We start from the raw sequence: 17,404 nt of genomic DNA, 5'->3' as shown, positions 1-17,404 counted from the left end.
CGGATGAGACCGTCTGCGCATTCCTTGAAAACATAAGGATCATCCCAAAAATATTGTCAAGCATCATAAGCAAACCGCTTCTTCTGCTGCCATGAAAGCTCGGGTGGTATCTTCCCTGTCATAGCAAAATTAGCAAAGTCAGCAAACCACGGAGGTGGATAAGACCCTGAAGTAGTAATAGCTAAAAGACTCTCATCAGGAAAAGAATCATTAATAGGCAACGAATCCTCCCTTTCTCGGTTGCGGCAGACGAGATAGGTGGTCAGCTACCACATTCTCTGCTCCTTTCTTATCTTTGATCTCCAAATCAAATTCCGGCAAAAGGAGTATCCACCTCAAAAGCCTCGGCTTCACATCTTTCTTAATAAAGAGAGTTTTCAACGCTGCATGGTCAGTATAAACAATAACCTTAGAACCTAACAAATAAGACCGAAATTTGTCTAAGGCAAAAACAACAGCTAGAAACTCTTTCTCAGTGGTAAAATAATTGACTTGAGCCTCATCCAGAGTTCGGCTCGCATAGTATATGGCATTCAAAGCTTTATTCTTTCGCTGTCCCAGTAATCGCACGGATCGCATAATCGCGGCATCACACATGATCTCAAATGGGAGGTCCCAATCAGGGGGCTGAATGATTGGCGTAAACTAGGGCCTCCTTTAACCCGTTAAAAGCGACAAGGCACTCATCAAGTAAATTCAAAGACAAAGATCCTTAAGGAGCAATTGTGTAAGTGGTTTAGCAATTTTTGAAAAATCCTTAATGAAACGCCGGTAAAAACCAGCGTGACCAAGGAAACTCCTCACTCCTTTAACATTCACGGGAGGGGGTAATTGCTTAATCACCTGCACCTTTGCCTTATCAACATGTATACCTTTATCGTAAATCGATGCCCTAACACAACTCCCTCATTGACCATAAACCGACACTTTTCCCGCTTTAAAACAAGATTAACATCTATACAACGCCGCATGACTTTATCAAGGTTAGCTAAACAACGATCAAAGTCACTACCATAAACTGAGAAATCATCCATGAATACTTCCATAATGTTCTCTATATAATCAGAAAAAATCCCCATCATGCACCTCTGAAAGGTAGCAGGGGCGTTACACAATCCGAAAGGCATTCTACGATATGCAAAAACACCCTGTGGACAGGTAAAAGTGGTCTTACTCTGATCGTCCGGATGAATAGAGATCTGAAAGAACCCTGAATATCCGTCTAGAAAACAGAAAAATTTGTTAGAGGCAAGTCTTTAAGTCATTTGGTCAACAAAAGGGAGGGGGAAGTGGTCTTTCTTGGTGGCGGCATTTAACTGTCTATAATCAATGCACATCCGCCACTCTGTCACTACCCGAGTTGGTATTAATTCATTTTTTTCATTTTTAACCACGGTAGTCCCTCCTTTTTTCGGGACTACCTGAACTGGGCTAACCCACTTGGAGTTGCCAATCGTATAAATAATACCCGCATCGAGTAGTTTCATCACCTCGGCCATAACAACTTCCTCGCATCTTCGGGTTCAACTTGCGTTGACCCCGCCGTAAGGCTTGTGGCCTTCCTCAAGCTCTATCCGTGCATACAAACATCGTGGTGATGCCCTTAATGTCATCCAAAGAGTAACCCAAAGGCTTCCTGTTTTTCTTAAGCACACACATCAAAGCGCATAGTGGTTATCATTAAGCTTAGAGCTAACAATAGCCGGGTACCGCTCCGTATCATCTAGAAAAACATACTTAAGGTTAGGAGGAAGTGGCTTACGCCCGGCACTTTTACCTCTACAAAGATAGACAGAATCGGCTTCAATGGTGTAGCAAGTGTTTACCAAGTTCTCGTTGGCTAGGCTCAAGAGCATCTCATCTTCTTCCTCATTGAGCTCGTAGCTCTCCATTGAGGCTACCAAAGCATCTGGCTCCTCATCATTCTCCATCAGATACTCCGCACACTCATCTAAACGGGTTAGATCGGCTTAGGGATCCTTGGCTAAGGATTCCCTCCAATTACAAGTAATGACCCTATCAACAATATCAATGGAATAACGTATCCTCATCGGGTTCGGTCGCCTTGTGAGCAAGATCGAACTCAATGGTGTCATCCCCTACCTCTAAGGTGATGGTTCAGCGTTTGACATCTATTACGACCCACCTTTGTATGTAAAAATGGTCTACCTAAAATTATAGGTATCCGACATTGTCCCTCTCGCAATGTCCAAAACAACGAAATCGACAGAATAAAAAACTTACCCACTCGAACGGGTACATCCTCTAGAACTCCTATAGGTCTCTGGGTCGATCTATTTGCCATTTGAATGGTAATATCGGTCACCTTAAGTCTACCAATATTTAACCTTTCGCAAACAGAATACGGCATGACACCGACACGGCCCCTAAGTCGCAAAGGGCCTTTCCAATTTCGTGGTTACCTTTAGTGCAAGGAATTGCAAACCGCCGGTCCTTTAATTTAGGTGGTACATTAATTTGCGAAAGAGCATTACATTCTTCCACAAAAGCAACATTACCATCATCACGAAAATTTCTCTTACGATTTAAAATATCTTTCATAAATTTAGCGTAAGAGGGTACATGAGTAATTAAATCAGTGAACGGAACCGTTACCTCGAGATTCGGACCATCTCCGAAACTTACCAAACTTACGCTCCACTTAGTAGTCTTCAAACGCTCCGGATACGGGATCGCAACACCGGGTCGTATGATCAGTAACCTTCGGCCCGTAAGTTTAAAACCCCGTCAAATCATCAATGAGTGAAGAATCATGCGAACTAGTTGACGGATTTGCATCCCTGACGGGATTCAAGTCGATCGACTGATATGAGTGGTCGATCGACCAACTTGGTCGGGCGTGAAACAGTTCTGCTCGAATTGATTTCGTCAGGTGACTCAAATTCGATCGATCGAGAATGTTGGTCGATCGATGATCAGAGTTGGTGTGAATAGTTTCGATCGTAAACTATTTTATCTCGACGCTTGATCGATCGATCGACAATGTTGGTCGATCGAATTGAAATCATCGCAATTGAGCTCGTTTTTGCACGTAAACTAAACTAGCTTCTTCATCATTTCCCGAGTCTTCTTTTGGCTTGTCGGGACTTTCATAAGAGAGGCCACTTATGAGATTAATGGCATTAATCGTTTCAATTGGCCCTTCACATTTGCTTGAAGAATTAGCAACTTGCTTAGCCTCTATATTCTCCAATTGCTTCACAAAATTCTTTGAAGACTCAATCCCGGCTGCTTTAATATTCGCCACTTGAACCAAAAGGAGTTGGACCATTTCTCTCAACTTCTCGATCTCATCTGAGTTTTGAACAGGTATTTCAACTTTCTCCTTGGAAGCTTGTAAATCTCGAGCTTCTCGAGACGGGCAAATAATAGAAGTTATAAGTGTCACAACGGCACTCATTTCATCACTTTGCTTTCGTGACTTTCCACGTGAACTTCCAAACTCGGCTCTATGGACTGCCATCTCCTCAATAGTGTTCCAACCTTTATTTTGACCGGTATTATTTTGGAACCTACCATTAGCAAATGTTGCATCCGGATGACCTTGTAATCATCATATAGAGCATTATAAAATAGGTTGCAAAGATACCATTCTGAAACCATGGTGAGGGACAGCTCGGACCAAACTTTTGAAACGTCCCCATGCTTCGCAAAAACCTCATCAGCTCCTTCTTTGCCGGAAACTTGTGATTTTACTTCTCAAGGCGTCGGTCTTTGAAAGTGGGAAGTACTTCTTGTAGAAGGCTAATGCTAGAGATGTCCAAAGTCGTGACTCAGTAGCTACCCTATCAAGGTAGCGATACCAATCTCGCGCTGAATCCTTCAAGGAGTATAAGAACATCAACCCCTTTACTTCATCCCGAGTCACCCCAGCTGGTATAGGTATGGAACAAAGCAGAGTCCGTGAAAATTTCCATATGCTTCAAGGGGTCCTCATCCGGTAGACCAAAGAAACCGATTTCGCTCCACTAAATCGATATAAGAGGAACGAAATTCGAAGTTACCCGTAGTAGGGGTAGGTAATTGGTGCCCCTTTGGAATATGGTGTTCCTTTGGTCGTAGATTATCATATATTGTAGCCATAATTGCCAAAATGAGAGTACTCAAGTCTTCCTCTCAAAACCCGTCTTCTAATCGTGCAAAAGCAAAGCTAGAAGCAAAGGTAGCAACGGTCTCAAGGAACCAAAGTTCCTTGAGACAAGAAAAATAAACTAAAAATAAAGCAAACAGAATTACACCGTCTCCCCGGCAACGGCGCCAAAATTTGATACCGTCGTTTTGTATCAAAATTATATTTATAATTCCAAACTAAAACTATAGCTAGTGATAGTAAGGGTCGAACCACAGAGAGACAAGGTTGATTTTGTTTGCTAATTTTCAGTCTATAAAAGTAACAGTAAAAAGGGGGGTTTGAATTCGGTTGATTATAATGACTAGTCACTTAAATAAGAATTTCAAGAAAAAAAAGAAGATCTTGAAATTCGGTTCACCATGGCAATGGTCAGGGCAATAAGATAGCAAGAATCTTATAATACGGTCTCAGGGGTACAAGCAAGCCTTTCGATCTATGCTCAATTAACCTTACGGTCTTCTAATCCCCCGAAATTTCTCAAAGCTTTCGCTCAAAGGAAATTCCGATCTAATGATAATTCTAATTACTAATCTTTCAATCTAGTAAAAAGGCTTATCAAAAGACAACAAGATCGATACGGAAGAATTCATGCTAACAAACAATCCTAATTTATGCCATGGCTCACCTCGTTCCCAATCAAAACAATTAGCTACGCATGACTAAAACTAAAACAATTGCTAAATTGATAACAAAGAACAAGATTGACATGATTGAATTTAAATAAAAGACAAAAAACAAGAGATGAATTTCTGGAATTAAATTGGTAAAACAAGAATTGAAATAACAAGAATTAAAAGAAGAAAGGAATTGCATAAAAACTTACTAATTGAATTAAAGAACAAAGTATCGAATTCGAGGTTTTCCGTCAGCAAAGCTAGATCTAAAAACTGAGTTCTTCAATAATGAAAAGCATAACCTAATAATTGATGCGTTCTACTGATAAAAGATACCAAAAGTTAATTACAAGTTGGGCCTTTAAAAGTCTAACACGAAGAAATAAATCTCAGCTCGCAGACTGGTCGATCGACCGGTCAGCATGGTCGATCGACTGATGGTAGCAATCCAGTAGCGTCTGATGAACTTCAGTGGTCAATCGACTTTACAGCATAGTCGATCGACCGATGGTGCTGTGCAGTGGCTCTTCCTCTCTTCAATTCAGCTCTTCACTCCTTTGCACGTGTCCTAAGGTGGATGAATCCGAACTCCCTTCTTCAAAGCTTCCCTGAAGTTGCCTCCGGAGGACGGTTTAGGCTTGAATTAGCTCACTTCCATTCATTCCTACAATAAATCATAGAAAATGCAAAGTAAACCGTTTCGGGAGAAATAGTGGCCTTAAGCCAGCAATTATGCATGGAAATGCGTGCCAAAACTGCAAATAAAGTGTATAGAATAGGCACGTATCACTAAACAAGCCACTTCTTTTTCTATTTTCAAACCAGGGGAGACCCCCTTACATCGCCAACAGGCTCGCGCCTCTTCTGGCTGCCTGATGCAGGTTCTATTCCTCTTCCAGCATTGGTCTATGATGATCCCGACTCCGGTTAACCCGGATATAAGACGGATCAGAAGACTAATTTGCCCATTCAAAAATCATATTTGCAAAACGTCTTATTAAAACAAATGGATCACGTTATGCACCATAGACCTAATTTGGTAAATGGATGCTTCATTTCCGTCTTGCATGCAAATCAACCATAAATCCAACTCGACATCTTATACTTGATACTTGGATTAAATCAACTGACTTAGAAAGCTCTCACATGTTAGGTTTAAATCATTGGATGCGCATTCATGCATTTAAATCGTTTTATCAACTTTTGCATTCAACCAACCAAGATCGATCAGTAGAGGCCGCTACCGCGGGCAGGATTGGGTGTCTGATTAAAGGGCTTCCATATACGTACCTTCACCTCTTACTTAGAAACTTTGGATAGTGGACAACCATATCCAGGGCATACGAGAGTCATTCTAGAGATAGGATGCTAAAGAGGGACGATTCCTTATCTTTAGTACCTATGTCAAACACTGCTTTGTGTTTTGTTTAACCGAGGTATAAAGTGTATTCGAACGGGTTCCAAGAATCCCACAAATCCTTGGTGGCGACTCCGAACATCTCTATCATTTCGAGACCCTTACTGAGACGAAATCGACCGATCTAAAATGATCCGGTTGAAAGCATACTTTTACGCCGCCGAGCGTGGCTTTCAAACGACCGCTGCAAGTCCCACAGATCGGCTGGGGCGCGCAGGTGGCTGCGTCTACACTTGGTCATTTTGGGCGTGTGACCTATCGTTAAGAGTCGTAAGAAGACAAGCTATCACCTCCAATTGGAATCACATCAATATCATTTCTAGAACCCGAGTTATGACAATTTTAAGACAACCCTTCCATAATCGGTTTTCGTACAAATCAATTTTTCTTAACAAAACAACTTAAACATGAATAAAACAAACACTAATGACCCAATACTTCAAGAAACTAGTACATAGATGAACCTTTATCATACCCACATTAAAATTAAACATGACATTTATGTATATAGACGCATGACCGTAAACATATGCTACTATCAACAACCAAACATTAACATCATCATGTTCATATGCACATGTACCACTACCGTACTTCATGCTCAAGATCGTATTAAACAGGTAACATGATCACATTCTTCATGCTCAAGATCTATCATATACGAATTCACAATACACCTCTCATGTACTACCATGTTCTATCACTTTCACCATTTCATCCAACCATTTCACAAATTCAAGTTACAAGTACTACAGATACATGACACGACATACACCAGTTCTTAAGACTCCCCCATGTGACCGGCTCGAGATCGGAAGGGCTTAAGTGCGACTTCGGGACGTCTCCCAAGTCTTTGCGGTAGCTCCAAACAACTCTCCCCGGGTTCATTTTATTTAGACTCCCTAAGTTCATTGGGTTCATTAGTTTTAGGTGCCAGAATCATCGGCTCTGATACCACTTTGAAAACACCCCCTCATACTAAGGTACCTTACCAAGGACTACCCTAGGATGAAAGGTTGTTACCATCTCGGTTGCCCGAGGTTAGTATATATCAAAAGCAACAGTCCAAGCACATTTTTTAAAGTACGAGAATTTTAAAGGTTACATTGTCTCAAAATCCAACATAAGAAATATAAAAAAACTAACAACTAACAAAAAGACAACTAAGACTCTTGACTGTGATAACTAATCCTGCGTGGTGACTCTCCCATGACTGCCCCAAGCTCATCAAATGCATCACCTGTCACAATCTGCTCACCATCCCCGAATGGATCACCACAGATTTTACAAAACACAACGGGGTCAGTTACTGTATAATTAAGATAAGACAAGCGTATAAAGCAACCAGCTGATCATCCTCCATCCCCGGTCTCCCGATCTCACACAGTAACCGACTACACACCGAAGTGTGTAGCCCTGCCAGATTACCCATCGCAACAGGTAATCCTCGCCCCCAGTGGGGGACCGCAGCCAATCCCCACCTAAATCCCGCTCATCAACGAGCGACAACCCTGTCCCTTAATGTGCACATCCCCTCCCGTGGCGGGTTCCACGGAGGGCGAACTAGGGTGTGAAGCAACTCCCGCAAGTGACTCCACCACAATCATCACAACACCATCACAACCACCACACTACCACCACACCAACACTCCAATGATGATCAGCAGACAACAATCATACACAGTACAACAATATATCTCAAATCAATTAAACAGGAACTGAGTAGGGAAACCCTACCTTTTTGCAACCCGCTAGCTGCAAGCAATCATACAAATGCATAACTAGTAATACATCATCACCTACAACAACGATAATCAACAATCAACAACACATATGATGACCAAAACCCAAAGCCCCCAAATTAACCCAAATTAGGGTTTGTTAACTTATAAGAACAACAATAGATCAACAAGGATAAGACACTTACTACGGCGATTGACACGGAATGAGATGCTAGAACCCACAATCGATGACCTTTGCTTTGGAATTGATGAAGATCATTAGAGGAGAATGAAACGTAGTTTATGTTTTGGGGAGAACTGATTTTAGAAACTGACAAACTCGGCCGAGTATAGAGTATACTCGGCCGAGTACGCTCTACTCGGTCGAGTATTCCACATACTCGGCCGAGTGTTCCTGGGCAGTAGCCAAACCAGGACACATGACACCCCTTACTCGACCGAGTAGGCCATACACAGTCGAGTACCAGATTAGGAAAGCCGTAGTATTACAATGGTTCTGTTGTGGATCCTCCAAATTTTGCTGATGGCCTTGTCTGCTTTATTATTTCTGGTATTCCTCGGCCTTCTGTTCCGTCTCCGTCGGTTATCTCGTCTGAAGTTGGGGTTGAGCCAGCTGGTTGGACTATCTGTTTGCTTGATCGTTTGCTTTCGTTGGGGTTACGCACTGTGAAATCTATCCCTCCTAAGTGTCGTCTTGGGTTTGCTCGGGTTTTTAAAGGGGCTTTATATGATGTGGCTGACTCTCCGTGTGATCTCTCCTGCTGGATTCGTTTGCTTGTGTTGCCTCTTTGTATACTTAAGACCTTTTCCCCGAGGAGTAATCTTATATGTAGGACCGCCGTCAGACGTCAGCACAAGGAGGAGAGTATTACCAGCGCTATTCTTTCTTGGGGTGTGCCTGGTGGTAGTTTGCAGCTTTTACGGGCGACTTTGGATGAGGTTCCCCCTTCCTTTCATGTGGAAGAGGACCTTGATTTGAGCGAGCTTAACCTTCGGTAGGTGTCGGAGGAAGGTTTGTGATGGTCATTATACTACTGCTGTTCGGGTGCATTCTTCATCAGGTATTTCTACTAACTCTGACGCCACCCTTGTGGCTCTGCAAGATAAGCACCCTCTCGGCCCATTTCCTGTAACACCCTCATACTCCAAGTACCTTACTAGGACCACTTAAGGCATATGAATGCTACCATCCCGGTTACCCGAGGCAATGTATATCAAATAGACAATAAAGAAACATACTTTAGTAAATAAATTTAAAGTGATACATGTCCAAAAATCCAAAACTGGTAAAATTAATACAACTGATCCTCAAAACTATCAAACCAACTAAAGTAAAAGAAGTTCATGACACAGCAAAAGACTCTAGTGACTCATGTGATGACTCCATCCCAGCTATCCCTCGTGCCAACCAACTCATACCTGCTCAATAACTGCTCATCATCCCCGAATGGATCACCACAGTTTTTAAAACAATTAAACAGGGTCTGTAATAATTACACAAAATAATACAGCTGAAACATTATACAATCCAAGCTAATCAACCAATCTCCATCACCACTCCATACACCTGAGTACACACTAAAGTGTGTAGTCCTACCAGAATACTCATCGTAACAAGTATTCCACACCGCCAGTGGGGGACCGCAGCCGTTCCCACCTAAGCCCCGCTCATCTCATCCGAGCAATAAACCCAAGTTCCTAAATGTGCACATCCCTTCTGTGGCGGGTTCCACAGAAGGTGAATCAAGGGCGTGAAGCCACTCCCGCAAGTGACTCCACTCAGCCGAGGACGCACCTCGCACACCACAGACAATTATACAACAACCACATTATACAATCAGCAATCACCAATTCCAAATCCGATATGATATAAACCAACAACAACAAATCAATCATCAACAATGCCATGTAAACAATACTGAGTAGGGAAACCCTACCTGGAATAGCAATCACAAGACCGTCACAACAGCGAATCAGTAATGTTCCTCAACGAATCCTCCTTCTATAACACATATTCATACAATCATCACCCAAACAACACAATACACCCAAAACCCCAAAATCTACCCAATTAGGGTTTTAACCAAACTCAATGAAATATAATAAAAATTATACAAGAAGCTTACCCCTGACACGACGATCTCAACGGCGTAAAGAACAAGACAATCCGACGATTCTAGCCTTGGGATTTGTTAACAATGCGAAGAATGAAGACAACGTAACTCTTTTTCTCACTTGAAAGGTTTTAGAAAAGTGTAAAGATGATTAAGAAGAATGATGGAAACCTTTTATATTAATCACGCGTCATTAATGAATCCCGGCTAAAATAACCCGTAAGACTTACTTACTCGATCGAGTAAGTGACTTATTCGATCGAGTGACCCTTACTAGATCGAGTGTCACACGTACTCGATCGAGTACCCAACAGGCAGACTAATGTTTTGCGTAAAAACACACTTACTCGACAGAGTAAGCCCCACTCGATAGAGTACCCATAGACATAGAAAACCGTAGTATTACAGTCTTCCCTCCTTAAAAAGAACTTTGTCCCCGAAGTTCAACCCATACACAAAAACAAAACATACTATCTCAACTCCAGCACAACAACGTAACCAAAACTCCCAACAAAACACTCAAACCGACTAAAAGCAACTACTAACTGTACTAAAACCAACATGAAGCATACAAAAACCTTATGCGACCATCTCCTACCTCCCTAAAAGAAACATGGTTACATCCCCGTAACCACACATACCTGATAAAAAAAGAGATGGATACCGCTCCCTCATAGACGCTTCCGCCTCCCAAGTAGCCTCCTCAACCTCATGGTTAGACCAAAGGACCTTAAGCAACATTGTTTCCCCATATCTAGTTTTCCGAACCTTGCGATCAAGAATTTGTTTTGGCACCTCAAGATTAGACAAGGATTCATCTAACTCTATGTTCTCTATCTCTAACACATGTGAAGGATCGCTCACATACTTCCGTAACTGAGATACATGAAACACATTATGCACTATATCCAAAGCTGTTGGCAATGCTAACCGGTAAGCAACCTCACCCACACGATCTAAAATCTCATATGGTCCGATAAAATTCTGGCTCAGCTTCCCTTTCTTACCAAACCTCATAACCCCACGCATAGGAGACACTTTCAAAAGAACCTTGTCCCCAACCTGAAACTCTATGTCATGACGATGTAAGTCTGCATAACTCTTTTGTCGATCCTGGGCCGCTTTCATCTTTTGTCTGATCAGCTTAACATGTTCCACCATTTCCCGAACCATCTGTGGTCCTAAAACCACTGCCTCAGCTCTATCATCCCAGCAAATCGGACTCCTACACCTCCTCTTATACAAAGCCTCAAACGGTGCCATCCCAATACTCGTGTGATAGCTTTTTTTATAAGAAAACTCAATAAGATCCAATCTATCCTCCCAGCTACCACTAAACACCATCACACAAGCTCGCAGCATATCCTCTAAAGTCTTAATGGTCCTTTCTGTCTGTCCATCTGTCGCAGGATGAAAAGTAGTACTCATCTTCAAAGTAGTTCCCATCAACTCCTACAACTCTCTCCAAAAACGTGATATGAACCTCGCATCCCTATCTGACACTATATCCTTAGGCACCCCATGCAAACGAACCACATGCTTCCTATAAGCCAAAGCTAATTGTGTCTTGGTCCAAGTATCTTTCATCGGAACAAAGTGAGCTGACTTAGTGAAACCGTCAACTATTACCCATATCATGTTGTTACCCTGTTGACTCCTCTGCAAACCCACTATAAAATCCATAGAGATAGACTCCCATTTCCACTAAAGTACCTCAAGAGACTGAATCTTACCTTGTGGTCGTCGCTGCTCTCCCTTAACCCTCTGACATGTCAAACATCGAGCCACAAACTCAGCTGTTTCCTTCGTCATCCCAGGCCACCAGAAAGTCTTCTTTAAATCTTTATACAACTTGTCACCGCTTGGATATACCGAATATGGTGTGCAATGAGCCTCTGTCATGATCATCTTCCTCAATTCCTAATCATTAGGAACACACCATCTCCCATCAAATCTCACACGGCCATCTGTATGAATAGAGAACCGAGACACTGTCCCTTTCTCTACTCCAGCTCTCCACTCCTCAATCTTAGGATCAAAAGCCTGTTTCCTGCGAATATCATCATAAAAATCTGGCTCCACTGTCAAGTCCCCTCTGGCATCCCCTTTCTGTATCATGTGTATCCCCATCTTCCCCACCTCATTTCTCAGCCTCATCAAAGACACAGTTGTGCATAGAGAATGCACACACTTCCTGCTCAGTGCATCAGCAACCACGTTTGCCTTCCCTTCATGGTATATAATATCCATGTCATAATCCCCAATCACCTCCATCCACCTCCTCTGTCTCATGTTCAGCTCCTTTTGAGTGAAAATGTACTTGAGACTCTTGTGATATGAAAACACCTGAAAGGTCGCTCCATAAAGATAGTGCCTCCAAATCTTGACAGCAAACACAACTGCACCCAACTCAAGATCATGTGTCGGATAGTTCTTCTCGTAAGGCTTCAATTGCCTAGAAGCATAGACAATTACTTTCCCGTTCTGCATCAACACACATCCCAAACCATTCTTTGAAGCATCTGTATATACCTCAAAGTTCTCACAACCTTCAGGCAATGCTAAGACTGGAGCTGTGGTCAAATGCTCCTTTAATGTTTAGAACGCCGTCTCACAACTTTCATCCCAACGAAACCTGTTCTCTTTCCGCATCAACGCTGTCATAGGTCTGGCTATCTTGGAAAAGTCTTTCACGAACCGACGGTAGTACCCTGCCAAACCCAAGAACCTCTTGATCTCTGCCACATTCTTCGGTGCTTCCCACCGAGTGACTGCCTCTATCTTTGCCGGATCCACTACTACACCCTTCTTTGAAATCTCATGCCCCAGAAAGGCAACCTCCTCGAGCCAGAACTCACACTTTGACAACTTTGAATATAGCTGATTGTCACGCAAAGTGTGCAACACCAACCTCAAGTGCTCCTCATGCTCCTCCTTAGTCTTAGAATAGACTAAGATATCATCGATGAAGACCACCACAAACCGATCCAAAAACTGACTGAAGACCCGGTTCATCAAATCCATAAATACTGCAGGTGCATTAGATAACCCAAACGACATCACAACGTACTCATAGTGACCATACCTCGATGTAAAAGCTGTCTTCGGTATGTCCTCATCCCGAATCTTCACCTGATGACAACCCGAACTTAAATCAATCTTAGAAAAGACTGCTTCCCCATTCAACTGATCAAACAGATCATCTATCCTTGGTAACGGATACTTGTTCTTCACTGTCATGTTCAGCTCTCTATAGTCGATGCATAGCCTCAAACTCCCATCTTTCTTTTTCATAAACAGAACTGGTGCTCCCCACGATGATACACTAGGTCTAATGTATCCCTTATCAATCAAATCATCCAGCTGTTTCTTCAGCTCCTCCAACTCCTTAGGACCCATGCGGTACGGGGCCTTAGAGATTGGTCCCGTCCCTGGTTTCAACTCTACACTTAAATCTATCTCCCTCTTTGGTGGCAAACCTGGTATCTCCTCCGGAAAAACCTCTGGAAACTCTCCCACCACTGGTATTTGATCAACTGTCAAACTCACCATGCTATGGTCTCTCATATGGCATAAGATCAATGGACACCCCTTCCTCAGATAAGCCTTCAATGTCACCGCTGCAATCAACTTGACTTTGGGTTTGACAACAAACCTACGGTAAGACACACTAACTCCCTTAGGACCTCTCAAAGAGAGACTACTTTGGTGATAGTATATTTTAGCTTTATAGTTACCCAACCAATCCATGCCAACTATCATCTCAAAACCATCCATAGGAAACTCTAACAAGTCCACTGGTAGGTCAACCTGCCCAACTATTATAGACACACCCTTATACAACCTCCCACAAGATACAAACTCACCCGACGGTATAAAAACTTCCTCTTTTACAGACTCAAACTCTCTCAAACCTAAAAGCTTAGCATAACTCGATGATACAAAAGATTGTGATGCCCCTGAATCAAACAAAACAAAGGTAAAGACTCTATTAACAAGAAAAGTACCCGGGGTTACGTGAGCATAATTCTCAGCAGCTTTCTTCTCCATCATAAAAAGCTTACCACTGGTCTTCTGTCCACCTCCCTGGATAGTATTGGCAGAAGTAGACGGCTTAGCAGCCGACCCTTGGTTGTTGTTCGTCGCTGGTTTCTGATAGGAATTACCGCCATTGCGGTTAGCCCCACTGTTGTTGTTGTTCTGACCACCCTGATTGTTCCATGACCCAGCCGGCCTATTACTAGCATAACTCTGAGACGGACCCTGAGACAAACTCCCCTGTGACTGTCTCTGAAAACCCCTTCCCACAACACTGGTGATGTGACCATTAGTTGAGCATATTTAGTCCCCGAATTAGCCTTGTTCCCGTGCTTTTTAGTGCATATTTGAGTCATTTATTGTCTTTAGTCCTTTGTTTTGCATATTCTTTGAGGTTTTGTTCCCTTGGTAGGAAAGGAGTGCAAACCTTGCATTTTCATGGCAAAATAGAGCTAAATTGATTGAATTCAATGACCAAGCATCAAAGAGAAGACAAGATTAGAAGGCCTTTGTACATATTATAGTAGATGTGCAATGATGAGGAAAGATCCTTGCATCTCCGACAAGATCCCCGAGGATTGTTGGAAGAAGGAGGAAGAAAAGAAGAAAAGAAGAAAAGAAGGAAGCTGACCCAGAATCCGAGCGGCTTGACCCTCGGGACGCTCGTCCAGAAAAACAAGAATCCGAGCGTCCGGCCATGGAATCCGCTCGTCCAGCAGACAAGGAATCCGCTCGTCCCGCTGCCTTGGACGCTCGGACCGTGTTACAGCTACTTCCGTTTTCTTCTTGCTCTATGAAGGATGCGCATATTTTGGAAAGACCGGCAAAAAGGAGACTGGCATCTCTTTTGAGAGGAGCGATTCCTCAAGGACTTAATCGTCATTTAAGCCCTTAGTAAACCCTAATTTGTGTACCTAATCCCCACTATAAATACCCCATTAGTCTAATTAGATAATCATGTTCTTCTTATCAATCTCTAATATAGTTTATATCATTCTAATCTCTTCTTAATCTTGTAATCAACTTTTAATCAAGTCTTAATACAAATCTCATTTCCTTAATCTCTCTTTTGTTCATCTTTTATTTTGGGTAATTGAAGATTATTTGGGTTATTATTGGGAGATTGACAACCTTCCAATCAATCATCAAGTACTTCTATTATGCTTTGCTTTATTATTGGAATCATTAGTAGGTATAATTCTCTTAATCCCTTTTTAATTATTGTTAATCATCTTCATTTATTCATCATGTCATGCTTTGTTAATGTGATTGACAACCTTGTTAACATGCTAAAATTGATAATGAGTGAGTAGTTTCCTTAACTAGGGTTAATGGGTAATTAGGGGAAACCAACATGGGGAATGATTTATGCTTAATTTAAGATGTTTTCATAGTTTATTTGCTTGCTTGTTGTGATCTCAACTTATGCACATGTTATGTTTGATGAAATGCGAGCCTATGAATCCTTGCATTTTTTTACCCATCACTTACCTTTTCAATGAGACTTGTAAGACATAAACCAACTCGAGTCTCATTAGACCATGCATGTAGTTGAGTAGGGAGGATTAAGTCGACTTGTAGGTGTTGTACAATCTAATCGATTCAGCTCCGGGACCCAAATCTTCCTAGGATTGTAAGATATAAACCAACTCGATCCATCGAAACAATAGTTGCTTGCTTATAATTTGAGAATATGTTTGTATGATCAATTCTCATGAATCTCCTATGACCCCATGACACCCTAGTGCCTTTTATCAATTGTTTACATCCCTTTTTAATCATCTTGCTTATTTACTTTTATTGCTATTTAGTTGAGTGATCTTTTACTTCAAACCCCAAATTGTGACTGATGCGTGTCCAAAATATGATGTTTTACACCCTCTTTTACACGCATTTCAGAGCTCAAATGTGTACTTTATTCTACTATATTCCCTTTTTCCGTCTACTTTCGTGTTTTTGTGTAATATTGCAGAAATGTGAAGAATTCAGCGGAAATCAAGCCGAACCCGTCCCCGAGTGCTTGGCATAGGATTTTACATGAAGTAATGACTCAAGAGATGAACTTGGTGCGCGTTTCAAGGCCTAAAAGATAGCAAAAGCATGGTTGCGTACAAGTTACAAAGCTTAAACAAGCGAAGAAGTGCTTTCGACATTGCAGCCTTATTCAGATGGCTATATCTCGAGTTCTAACGCAGATAATCGAGTTATTCTAATTGGAGGTGAAAGCTTATCCTCTTAGCTTTCCAACTCCGCGTAGAACGCCTGATTTGACCAAGTAAAGAAGAAATGGCAGCTGTTTTAAGATCGGTGCGCGCTGCAGAATTCGTCAGAATGCATTACTGTACAACACCCTTGGTCGATCGACTGGTCTCCATGGTCGATCGACCACTCCAAGACTCTGACGTGAAATTAATAGAACGAGAAATTAAAAGATTTTAAGCTAAGCCCATTTGTAATTAGGTTTGGAGAAGGGAGTTACGTGATATTTTCTATATAACGTAATTCCTTCCTTCTGCTTTAGGGGATGGATATTCGGATTCAGATTTATTATCATAGACCTAGCTTACAGTTTTCATTAGTATTTTCAATAAAGTTCCTCTTTGCATCCGGATTCGTTTCCTACCTTCTTTATTTCTGGTAATTCTTGTTCTAAATTTTAGTTTGCTTTTATTCCTTCTTATTAGATTAGAATTGATTAAATAGAATCCCTAATACCTAATTCTCTCTTTTATGCGATTTTATTGTTCATTTAATTTAGTTATGAATTCAGTTGTTTTCATCTTTATTTTCGTTTCCGTTATTAATTCCAGTGTGAGCAGCTAAATCTCCCGCGCTAATATGTGATGGGATCTGTAGTGTAGACGGCGTAGAATGGGTAGACCTGAGTCGGGGTATGGTCGATCGACTGTACCTGTTGGTCGATCGACTGTACCTGTTGGTCGATCGACTGGCTTAACTGGTCGATCGACTCCATCGTGTTAGACTAGCACCGTTTCAATGTTTTAATTGCAATATTAACGACGAGACCGAGAGGAGACTTGTTAAAAACTTAGGAATTGACCGACCCAGAAGATCGAGAGATAGGGGAGGGAAATAAGCTAATAATTGAAACGACTAAATTACGTTAAGATCGAAAGATAAGTAATTTAGGCTTTAGGAATCACTTTTCGGGGTGAGAGCTAGTATTAGTGAGACTTAGGGACTAGTAGCATAGGCCGAAAGGAGCTACTAGTTAATTCGGACCGAGAGGACCTGTTATTTGCCTATCTTACATGATTATTTCAGACTTACATAGGATTACCGCCGTCGTAGCTACAGTGAACGGA

General features: G+C 41.9%; 1 long non-coding RNA gene across 1 annotated transcript in view; it reads left to right on the top strand.

Moving 5' to 3' along the window:
* LOC141608322 (uncharacterized) overlaps window positions 1-16,283 on the top strand; it is a 38,300-nt gene extending 22,017 nt beyond the window's left edge. The window contains exon 3 of the long non-coding RNA XR_012526984.1: window positions 16,051-16,283. This is a non-coding gene — a long non-coding RNA (uncharacterized LOC141608322). The remainder of the gene's footprint in view (window positions 1-16,050) is intronic.
* Window positions 16,284-17,404: the final 1,121 nt, after the last annotated feature.

The sequence above is a fragment of the Silene latifolia genome, chromosome 1 (assembly GCF_048544455.1).
Source record: "Silene latifolia isolate original U9 population chromosome 1, ASM4854445v1, whole genome shotgun sequence".
Taxonomy (NCBI): Eukaryota; Viridiplantae; Streptophyta; class Magnoliopsida; order Caryophyllales; family Caryophyllaceae; genus Silene; species Silene latifolia.
Note: the sequence above shows the minus strand (reverse complement) of the source record. Positions and strands in the feature narration are given on the sequence as shown.